Consider the following 11,667-nt stretch of genomic DNA (forward strand, 5'->3'; position numbering starts at 1 on the left):
ATGTTAGGGGCTACATTTGTACTAATTAAAATGTCACATAAGGAAAGTTGGCCAAGAAAAAAGTTCATTGGGTTTCTGAGAGAATGTCTGGCTGACACCAATATTAGTATCATCAGATTTCCAACGATAGTACTAGCATAGATCAAAATGAGTAGCAATACAACGAAAATGCGGTAATGATGAAGATTCTGGAATCCAAGAAGAAGGAACTCATTTATTTGAGTTTTGTTGTTCATTTTTTTATGAAATATGACCATAATTGGAAATATGTAAAATGTGAGATCAGTAAAAAAATAAAAATTGAAATATGCATGCTAATGCTTGTACAATAATATTTTTTTTTTCTTTTTTGTAAAGCAGTTCTGGTAACACTATAACCACATATATTCTGTATTGGATAGTTCACAATTTGTTTGGAGATTCTCATTGTTCTATGCTTATATTTTAGAAGGATTTCCACACCTTCTATTTAAATACAAATATGAACAAAGACATCACACAATAAGTAACCTAGTGAGATTTGTTCATTGTAGATAACCTGTTAAACCTCAGGGGGTGCTTTAATTGGTATATACCCATTTGTGTTGTTTTTAGAATTCAGGAAACCTTTTTTGGACCAACACCAGCATATGACATGGCTGCCTATATCATCACAGACTATGGAACATTTTGTATTTAATTTTGAAATCAAGGTCCCAGAGTCTGGAGGAAGAGTGGAGAGGCACAGAATCCAAGTTGCATGAGGTCCAGTGTGAAGTTTCCACAGTCAGTGATGATTTGGGGAGCCATGTCATCTGCTGGTGTTGGTCCACTGTGTTTTATCAAGTCCAAAGCCAGAGCAGTCCTCTAGCAGGAAATTCTAGAGCACTTTTTGCTCTCCTCTGCTGACCAGCTTTATGGAGATGCTGCTTTCATTTTCAAGCAGGACTTGGCAACTGCTCACACTGCCAAAAACACCAATACCTGGTTTATTAATCATGGTATCACTGTGCTTGATTGGCCAGCAAACTCACCTGAGCTAAACCCCATAGAGAATCTGTGGGAAATTGTCTTTTTTTTTTGTGTTTACAAATTGTTTATTTTGGAAATATTGTAAAACAGGAAATATTACAATATATAAACATTTTAGTATTCAGCATACGATATGACTGTCTTTAGTATACCAAAATATCAGTCTGTGGTGTATTGTCAAGAGGAAGATGAGAGACACCAGACCCAACAATGCAGATGAGCTGAAAGCTGCTATCAAAAGCAACCTGGTCATCCGGCTGGCAAAAACCTTTAGAAATAATCCCGTCATTCCATTCTTTGCCAATGGGACACTGGAAATCATTTCAGCTCTTCTGCTTTCTCAGATCCCTTCCTGACCATACTAAATTCCGTAGACAGTTAACAAAGTTTGAAGACCTCTGTTTAGGCGAGGGAACGATCCAGAAATCACTTTCAATCTCCTACTCTATACTTCTATCAACGACCACCCAACATGACCCTTCGTTCCTCCTTAAGTGGGAAAGGGACCTAAACACTACGTTCACAACGGACCAAAAAAACAAGATACTTTTCTTTGCTCATAAATCTTCTCTATGTAGCAAATATCAGGAGACCTCATACAAGATTCTGACACGGTGGTATCGTACCCCAGTGGTGCTATCTGCCATCTTCCCAGGACACAACACTTCCTGTTGGCGCTGCGGTCTCCATGAGGGTACGCTTTTCCATATTTTTTGGGAATGCCCCAGGATTAGACCGTTCTGGCAACAGGTGCTACATATTGTGCATAAACTCACCGACTACTCTCTACTAGATGACCCTGCTGCTGTTCTCCTCAACTTGACACCTATGTCAAGCAAGCGGTACCACAAATCACTACTGAAACACTTGCTGAACGCGGCTAGGGCGTGTATACCTGGCATGTGGAAAAACAAACGCCACCCCCTATTTCTCACTGGTTTACCAGAGTGAATGATATATGGCACATGGAACAGCTTACAGCAACTCTAAGGGACAAGGTGGAGGAACACAAGACACGTTGGATTCACTGGGACCTTTTTCACTTGTCCGACGATTACCTATCCTACTCTTAACCGGCTTGCCGTGCCTGCGGGTGGGACGGAGCGGACCCCCACTTTTTGTTTTTCACTTTTCTGTCTACCCTTCCTTCCCTCCTCCCTCTCTCCTTCTTTTCCTTCCTTCCTCTCTTTTCTATCTCTTCCCTTTTCTCCCTGCCTTAGGGCATTATGTTTGCCCTTTCCATTCTAGTAAATTATAAAATGTCACTAGGTGTGCTCCGGACAAAAGGTGGTTGGTCCCGGGGTCTTCCCCGCTTCGGGGTGGAGTTTTGGTGGGCCCCCTTGCCGGCCAAGTGGTAGATGCCGGCGGGGATTCCTGTCCCCCTCCACTCGGGTGGGTGGCGCTGGACCGCCCTCCACACGCACTATTGTTTACGGCAATGCTGCATATGAATGCATAAAAATGGTCGAAAAGACAACATACGAACCCAGGTTACATTATTTGTTGTTGCTTCGTGATAGTATGTTTTACACAAGGTTGTTCCCTGTACTACGTAGACTGCATTTCTTTTACTATCATGCACTTGTTTGTAGTGTTGTTTTTCTTAATTTTTCATGGCATACCTCTAAATAAAGAATTAAAAAAAAAAAAAAGCAACCCGGGCTTCCATAACACCTCAGCAGTGCCACAGGCTGATCGCCTCCATGGCATGCCGCATTGATGCAGTAATTCATGCAAAAGGAGCCCCAAATAAGTATTGAGTGCATACTAAACTGTACATACTTTTCTGTAAGTCAACATTTCTGTATTAAAATCTTTTTTTTATTGGTCTTATGTAGTATTCTAATTTTCTGAGATTCTGAATCTTGGGGTGTCACTAGCTGTAAGCCATACTCATCAAAATTAAAAGAAATAAATGCTTGAAATATATTACTCTGTGTGTAATGGATTTATATAAAATATATGAGTTTTACGTTTTGAATTTAATTACTGAAATAAATTAACTTTTTGATGCTATTCTAATTGTATGAGATGCACCAGTACATAAAGAAACAAACATATATCAAACTATGGTGAGACTAGTATAAAAAGGGAGGCCTTAAAAGCTTTGATTAAACAAGATACTAAACAGGCATTTAATGGAACGGCAAAATGCTATTATGAGATGGGAAATAAATTTGGGAAACGGTTGGCGGGAACAATACGGCCAATAAATAAAGTGGGATATATACACTATATTACCATTATTGGGGATTCATTGGTCCACAGCCATTATCTTCCACCAGCTCCCCCACTGGGAGCTGCTGGTAGATTGGGCACCCATAGATGTGGGAGTTGTGACCAATGTCAAGGAGGGGTCTACCCTTCCCTTACCCAGAGGAGGACTGCTGAAGCCAAAGTTTTCCGCAAACTGCCAAACCGAAGGCATCATATACCTGGCCACATGCAGGTGCGGCGCCTTCTACATTGGTAAGACCAAAAGAAAATTCTGCAAAAGAATTAATGATCATTTATACTACTTAGAGGTAGGATTGATATATACTCAAATTTGTAAGCATATCAGACTTAATCATAGCTTTGACTCAAACATTATATCTTTCTCTGTATTAGAAGTGATCCCCAAAAATCCACGTGCTGGGGACATGGACAAATACATCTTACAAAAAGAGGCTAAGTGGATCTTTGATCACCAAGCAACTGTGTGGCCTGGCCTCAATACTGCTGTATCTTACAAATCATTTTTATGATTATAATTTAACCTTCCGATTAATATTTTCCTTTTTTGCCCTTTCTCCTTTTTTTTTTTTTTATTACTATATTATTCCCAGTATATACCTTCTTATTTGTTCATTTGTTAAACTTACAATAAAAATGGTAAAATATCCCTGATTATGATGATATTTTGTAATACTATTTCAGGACCTTTTTGTAATTGGCACGTGTGGCTTCTCCCATTTTAGCCCAATTTCCTGTTCATTCAAGCTCTCCACCTATTGTGGACTCGGGCGCCAAGCAGGAGTTTGGGATACCGCCTTGTCCCGAGTCTCCTTTCATCCCTTTCGAGGGATGGATGCGCTCTGTCACCCGCGGCGGTGCTTTGTTTACTTCCGTAGCCGGTCAGACATGCGCAGTATCGCCTGCGCCCGCACTGAAAGTGACGCTTGACGCTGTGCGGCGCTTCACTTCCGGTGGGACCAGCCCCATTTAAAGCCCCACGAGGCAAGGACGCCGCCATAGGCAATCCTCTTGCCATGACAGGTGGCGTCCAAGCCCTTCCATCTACACGCACAGGTAACTTGATCTTTGGATATCAAGTATTATCTTATCGCCTATCCACCTAATTTATATTATGGCATCAAATTTACAACTTCGGGGGAGCAAACAGAGCCTGCCAATCTAGGGGTGTTTCCATATTTATTTACTATACAGCGGCTTCTTTTTTATTATTCCTCTGGCAATTTACAAACATGATACCATGTATCCTCTATATTGCTACATAGCATCTGAGTAATGTTTATCTCCGTTGACCCCTAATTAGATCATTTGCTCACTGACTATATATTGCCCTTGAAAGTGTTATATATTTTTGGACCAGTCTTTGCCGGTCCATGGAGTAGCCTATTGATTAAATATCACCTTCAAGTCTGCTATACAGTGTTGGACCAGTCTCCTGCTGGTCCATGGAGTCTAAATGTGGAGGCACTGTCTGTTACCCCTAATTTGGTTTACTTTATGGTTAGGGTAGAATTTCCTTCCCCTTGAACCCCTCAGGATTTTTTTTTTGTATTCATTGTATATCCTGTCCCGTTTCAGATACACTGGTGGCTGATTTTGGCAACCATAGAGTGCAAGGGACGCCTCCTATTACTTCCCATGCGGAATATACCATCCTCTCTGTTGACACAATACCCTCCTGGCTCCTTTGATCCAGATTCAGGATAATCCTGGAGGCTTCTGTGTTCAAGCCATTTTGGGCTATTTGGAGCTACAAATGTCAAGCCAGACTGTTTTATGTTAAAAGGTGAGCACGGAACTATATGTGTAATTCATATTCAATATAATGTACTTGGATGTTTAATTGACTTTGTTTGTATAATTATTCTTACATGTTTGTATATGTTCTCTTTATAAGCTATAAAGGACACTAGTCAGTAATCAATCATAATGGTTCCTGAGGAAGCTACTTCTCATCTAGTCTGCGAAATGTGTCGAACCATATGAACTATATTGATTGTCCGTATTCATGTGCTTTGATTGACTTTTTCAAGTTCCAAGTCCTTTTGTATCTCGCTTGATATGTTTTTATATATTTAATCAATAAAATGTTGAATGTTTTACATGTATGCTCCCTGACTAGCTAGACCACACCCGTTAAAGTCCAACTCTAACAAATCCACTGTAAATTCCCCCTTTGGTCCTAATTACCCATTCAGTGTGATTTTTGTTGTTTTTTGCTCACTATATTACCAAAAGTATTTGAACGCCTGCCTTTACATGCACACAAAATTTAATCTCAAACACCTAAGGTCCAGCCATCACTCCGGTTTGCAGTGGTGGCTTTTGATGTGAGTCCTTTTTATTGTTTGATTTTATGGTTCATTTTTAATATATGTACACTGTATTGATTGTCAGTGTTACAAAATATATTTTTTATTAAACTTATACCACTTCATACTACACCATGAGCCTCTTCCTTTTGCATTTTAAACTCTCATGTGATGTGCTGAATTGATAAATTGATTGGAGGTTGTTCCCGGTGCCGGAGGTCGCTGATTGCCCAGACGTCCAAAGATCATGAAGCCTGTCGCATAATACCCTATTGCTGTCCTATAATATAGACAGCATTTGGCTCTGGTGAGTTTGAACTTCACTCATATGGTGGTGGACACAGCATCCTTTTTTTCATCATTTGCACCGGGATGTATTCATGAACTTTGTTACATCTTTTGAATGAACACTTATTATATGATACGTTTTATTCCCTCACTGGGATAATGTATACATTTGTTGCACTTTAATTGGTGTATTATTTATTTATCTTCAGCGCTGCAATTTCCTTTTTTACTCTTGCATTTTAGTGTATGTATATTTTACACTCCCTTGCTAGCTGCTCATCTTTCATATCATAAGCGCTGATTCATATTCTTTGTTTTTTATCTACACAAACTTTAATGGCATCCCAGTCTTAGTCCGTAGGGTTCAGTATTGAGTGGGCCCACCCTTTGCAGCTATAACAGCTTCAATTCTCCTGGGAGGGCTGCCCAGAATGTTTAGGAGTGTGTCTATGTTAATATTTGACCATTCTTCCAGAAGCGCATTTGTGAGGTCAGGCACTGATGTTAAACAAAAAAGGCCTGGCTCACAGTCTCCACTCTAATTCATCCCAAAGATATTCTATCGGGTTAAATTCAGAACTCTGTGCAGGCCAATCAAGTTCCTCACCCCAAACTTGCTCATCCATGTCTTTATGCTTCTGGAATAGTGGTCAAACATTCCCATAGACACACTCCTAAACCTTGTGGAAAGCCTTCCCAGAAGAGTTGAAGCTGTTATATCTACAAAGGGCGGGCCAACTCAATATTGAACCCTACAGACTAAGACTGGGATGTCATTAAAGTTCACGTGCGTGTAAAGGCAGGCGTCCCAATACTTTTGGTAATATAGTGTAGCCAAAATCAAGGATAAGAAAGGAAAGTTTAAATATCCTACAAGAGATATAATAATAATAAAAAAAAAAATAAGAATACTATCAACATTTATATAAAGTGATGAACACTCAAAATCTTAAAGAAATTCAATCTGGGAAGAATAAACTTGGTCAATATTTGAAAGAGGCAAAACTCCCAGTGTTATAAGAAGAAATGATAAGTAATTTAGATAGGGAAGTTTCTAAGGAAGAAATAGAAGCAGCAATGAAAAGTGCCAGAGTTGGTAAGGCCCAGATGGGTATACATCTTCACATCTGAAAACATTTTGAGGGATTCTAATACCTTATTTTTCAGGCATATATGAACTCTATTGGAGGAGGTACAGAAATGGGTTCGGAAACTTTAGTGGCCTACATATAAGTCCTCCTTAAGGAAGGGAAAGACCCAGCATCTTGCTTCAGACCATGCATTAATAAAAAAAAGACACTAAATTGTACGCAAAAATATTGGCCGAGAGGCTGAAGCATTATATGCCAGTTTGGATAGAGAAAGATCAAGTAGGCTTCATTCCTGGGAGGGAAACAAGGGATAATGTCCTAAGAACTATCCTTTTAATACATAGAGCTAAGAAAAGCAAAAAAAAAAGCAGTCCTCCTCCTGTCAATTGATTCTGAAAAGGCATTTGACAGGAGGGATTGGGATTTCATGCTTTCAACATTAAGACATCTAGGTTTAGGCCTGCACATAGGACCCTGGGCTCCTAGACCATTGTACTAATTTGAATGGAAACAGAAGGCATTGAGATACCTGGGCATAAATTGATCTCTTTTATTGAAGGATTTACATCAAGATAATTATATACCTCTTCCAAATAGAATTAAACAGGATTTAAATGGTTATCCTATCAGCAGGTTATCCTAGTTGGGTAAAATGAACGTGATTAAAATGGTGGCTCTTCCGAAGGCTTTCTATGTATTTCAGACTCTTTTTAAAAATATATCAGGGGGATTTTTTATAACTGTTAATTGGTTATTGGTAAGGAGATTTATTTGGAAACATTGAGGTCCCTTTGTTCCATATAAAGTCCTTTTTATACCTAAGTCAAATGGGGGACTATCCCTACCAGACTTTGAGACCTATCATAAGGCAGAAGTCCTGGCAAGAATAGATGACTAGTCTCATAGTTCGCCCTTGAAAATTTGGGTACAATTGGAATAAATTATAAGTGAAACACCTCTAAGCCAGATTATATGGTTACCAAGTCAGTCCAGAGGTCTGCCTAAAGACCCCACCTCTAATATAGTAGAAACTTTAAGAGTTTGGAATAATCTCCAGAAATGTGTGAATTGGCAGTACAATAGTCCCTTAATGCCACTTACAGGTAAAAATGATTTCCCGCCAGGGAAAAGAATAGGGCCTATTTAAATTGGACAACTTCATATTGTCTGAGATTAAAGGATGTTTATTGATTAGATGGTAATATGTTCCATCAAAATACTTAAGATAACTTCAAGGTTGTCATCAGAATGTTGGAGAACATGCTGGGAGAGGGAACACATGCCCACATTTGGTGGCATTGTTCAATTATACAGCTACATTGGGAAAAAGGTTTACATATTATTAAGATGATTAGTAACTCTGAAATTGGTCAAGACCCTTGGCGATGTTTATTTCATGCTACTAGTGAGTAAAGGAAAAAATATAAAACATACATCTTTACATTTTTGTTGAACTCAGCGAAGGTAGTAATCCTGAAATACTAGAAATCAAAGGGAATACCAACTATATTGTAATGATTTAGAGAAGTAGATTAACCAGATTAACAGAAGAGTTGATACATTTACAAAATATTTCCTATACAAAATTTTTTGGAACCTGGAGAGGTTGGTTTGAATTTTAACAAGTTTAAACAAGTTTTCTATCCTCTCAATGCTGAGGTCCCCCTCCCCCCATTATCTCCTTTGTGGTAAGGGGTAAAAGGGTGGGAGAATATGCAGCATCAAATTGGTCTACATGGTCTTCTGTCCCAGAAGGAAGCCTCTTCTAAAGATTATGCACAAGAAAGCCTACAAACAGTTCCAAAAGACAATATCTGGATATGATGCTGAGCATGTGCACTCAAATTCTTTGGCCAACCATGGCAAGGCCTGTTCTTAATGGAACCTGTCCTGTTAAACTGCTGTATGGTCTTAGTCACCATGCTGCAGCTCAGTTTAAGGGTCTTGGCAATCTTCTTATAGCCTAGGCTATCTTTTTGTAGAGCAACAATTCTTTTTTCAGATCCTCAGAGAGTTATTTGCCATGAGGTGCCATGTTGAACTTCTAATGACCAGTATGAGAGAGTGAGAGCGATAACACCAAATTTAACACACCTGCTCCCCATTCACACCTGAGACCTGGTAAGTTCCCTTTCACATATGCTGTCCGTTTGTCCATTTTTCATCCATCCGTTGACGGATGAAAAACAGACATCAATGTATCTCTATGTAAAAACGGATGACAACGGATAATCATCCGTTAACATCCGTTTTCATCCGCGTCCGTCAATGTCTGTTTTTTTGAACAGATGAATGCCCTATTTTTCATCTGTCAAAAAAACGGATCGAACAGAAAATGGATGACAACGGATGAAAACCAGAAACTCAAACACCTACGCAAAACCTCATATTCCTCCTGGGAAGGTCAGAAGATCCAAGCGCCCAATTGACAGATGAAAGGGCTTCTTTGTGTAATGGTATAAAGTGAACTCGCGTCTGCAGTAACCATTATAGTAGAAGAGGAGCAAGTAAGGGATTCTAATATTTGGATGAAATGTTTCGTGTCCTTGAGGTAAGCATCAGTTTTGACTACCAAGTGTTGTAGGAAAACATCTTATAGCTTTATAGGAAAATGAATGTGAGGTATCACCACAATCATTAGAGCCAGAGCAATAATTTGAGCCCTAGATCTCCTCTGTAACTCTAAACTGGTAGCCTGTAGAAATATTTAAATTGTCGCTTATGGGGATTTTTAAGTACCAATGTTTGTTGTCATTTTAAGATTAATTTTGAAGCATGACATGTTCGGTATCTATTTACTCGGCATAACATTATCTTTCACATTATAGAAAAAATTGGGCTAACTTTACTGTTTTCATATTTTTTAATTAAAAAAAGTGTATTTTTTCCCAAAAAATGTGCGTTTGTAAGACAGCTGCGCAAATACGGTGTGATAAAATATATTGCAACAATCTCCATTTTATTCTCTAGGGTCTACCATAAAAAAAAAAAAATATATAGGAGGAAAAACTAAATAAAAGAAACTGGTTTGGCTACTCTATATCACCCAATCCATACTCAATTAATATCAAAGACTCACTTGAATAAGATAATTATATTTTATTAAACTAGAATCAAATATTCAAACTCCAGAACATTTGAATTTTTGAATGTTTTGGTTGTTCTGGGGTTTTGAATATTTGATTCTAGATTAATAAAATATTATTCCAGTGAGTCTTTGATATTAATTGAGTATGGATTGGGTGATATAGAGTAACCAAACCAGTTTCTTTTATTGAGTTTTTCCTCCTGTATTGTTGTACTGGTATACTCCCCCCTCACCTTGATTACGGCGCTACATGACGCCTTGATATCAATTCATATATATATATATATATATATATATATATATATATATATATATATATATATATATATATATATATATATATATATATTTATGAGGTTTATGTCTTGGAGTGCCTATCATTTAGTTTTCAACTAATAAAAAAAATTGAATGTTTGGGGGTTCTAAGTAATGTTCTAGCAAAAAAAAAATGAATTTAACTTGTAAACAACGTGTCAGAAAAAGGTCCAGAAGTCAGGGAATGTGCTGTGAGTGAGTATCACACTCTTTGGGTTGTTAAAGGTGAGAGATTCAGAGATCAATTTGCAATGAATGTGGGGTTCACATCTGTGACGAGAGTCACTTTGGGCGCTGGGTGACCAGGAAACTGGGGGGCACTGGGGATATGGTTTGGATGGCTCCAAATGGGACAATGATATTCAGTAATGATGTCTCTCTTGAAATATGAAGATTTTATTACCTGTACATTGTGAGGTCCATGACCAGGAAGTACAACTCCTAATATGGGCATTCCAGGAAGTTCAATGTGGAGACGGACTGTCTATGGCTTAAAGCGGAGTTCCGGCCACAAAAAAATTCAATGAACATACCCCCGGGACAGTCAGGGCTAGTACATTTCACAATGGCTAGCCTCTGATCTGTCCCGGTTCGCACTTAACTGCAAGAAGAAATACTCACTTTTAAAATTTCTTCTCCAGCGTTGCCATCTCTGTTGTGGGCAGCTGAAGCCAGCGCGATCCTCTTCTGTGTCCTCTTCCGTGTCTTCTTCTCCCAGAAAGCGCCTGCACCGGCCCCTCTCGTCACTTCCGGTGCGGCGCCGCATTCCTCCACAGCTTCTGGAAGTGACGAGCGGGGCCGGTGTCGTCTCATTGATTCCTGGGAGCGATGACGTTCAGCTCCCAGGAATCATTGCAAACCGGAAGTGACGGCGCGGGCCGCGGCCGCCGAGGGAGGAAGTGGAAGAAAGGTGAGTATTTCTTTCTACAATATAAAGGTAAGTAAAAAAAAAAATCCTAACTATCCATTTCCTTTTCAGGTGAAGAAAAGCAAGCAGATGGCCACAAAATCGATTATGCTTTAACGATGTTGCTTTTGTCTGAATAAGTAAATTGTCATAATCTTGTCTTTTCATTAGCACACTATTGTTAAGTGTGATAATGAACTCACCTGTTGTCTGCTAAGGGATGTATTGACACTCAGAGTAATGTGTATTGGGGGCTCATTATGTAACCATTCTGTGATGTTGGGGGCTGGATTCGGGTCATTGTTCATGTAGTGACTGCATTACTTCTAACGTGTATATAAAGCGTGTATTCCTTTTCAATAAAGAGTCTGATTCCTGCTTTACCTTCAATACAGAGCCTCGTCTCGTGCTTGGGGGGGG

Source organism: Pelophylax lessonae (assembly GCF_965119305.1).
Source record: "Pelophylax lessonae genome assembly, chromosome: 4".
NCBI lineage: Eukaryota > Metazoa > Chordata > Amphibia > Anura > Ranidae > Pelophylax > Pelophylax lessonae.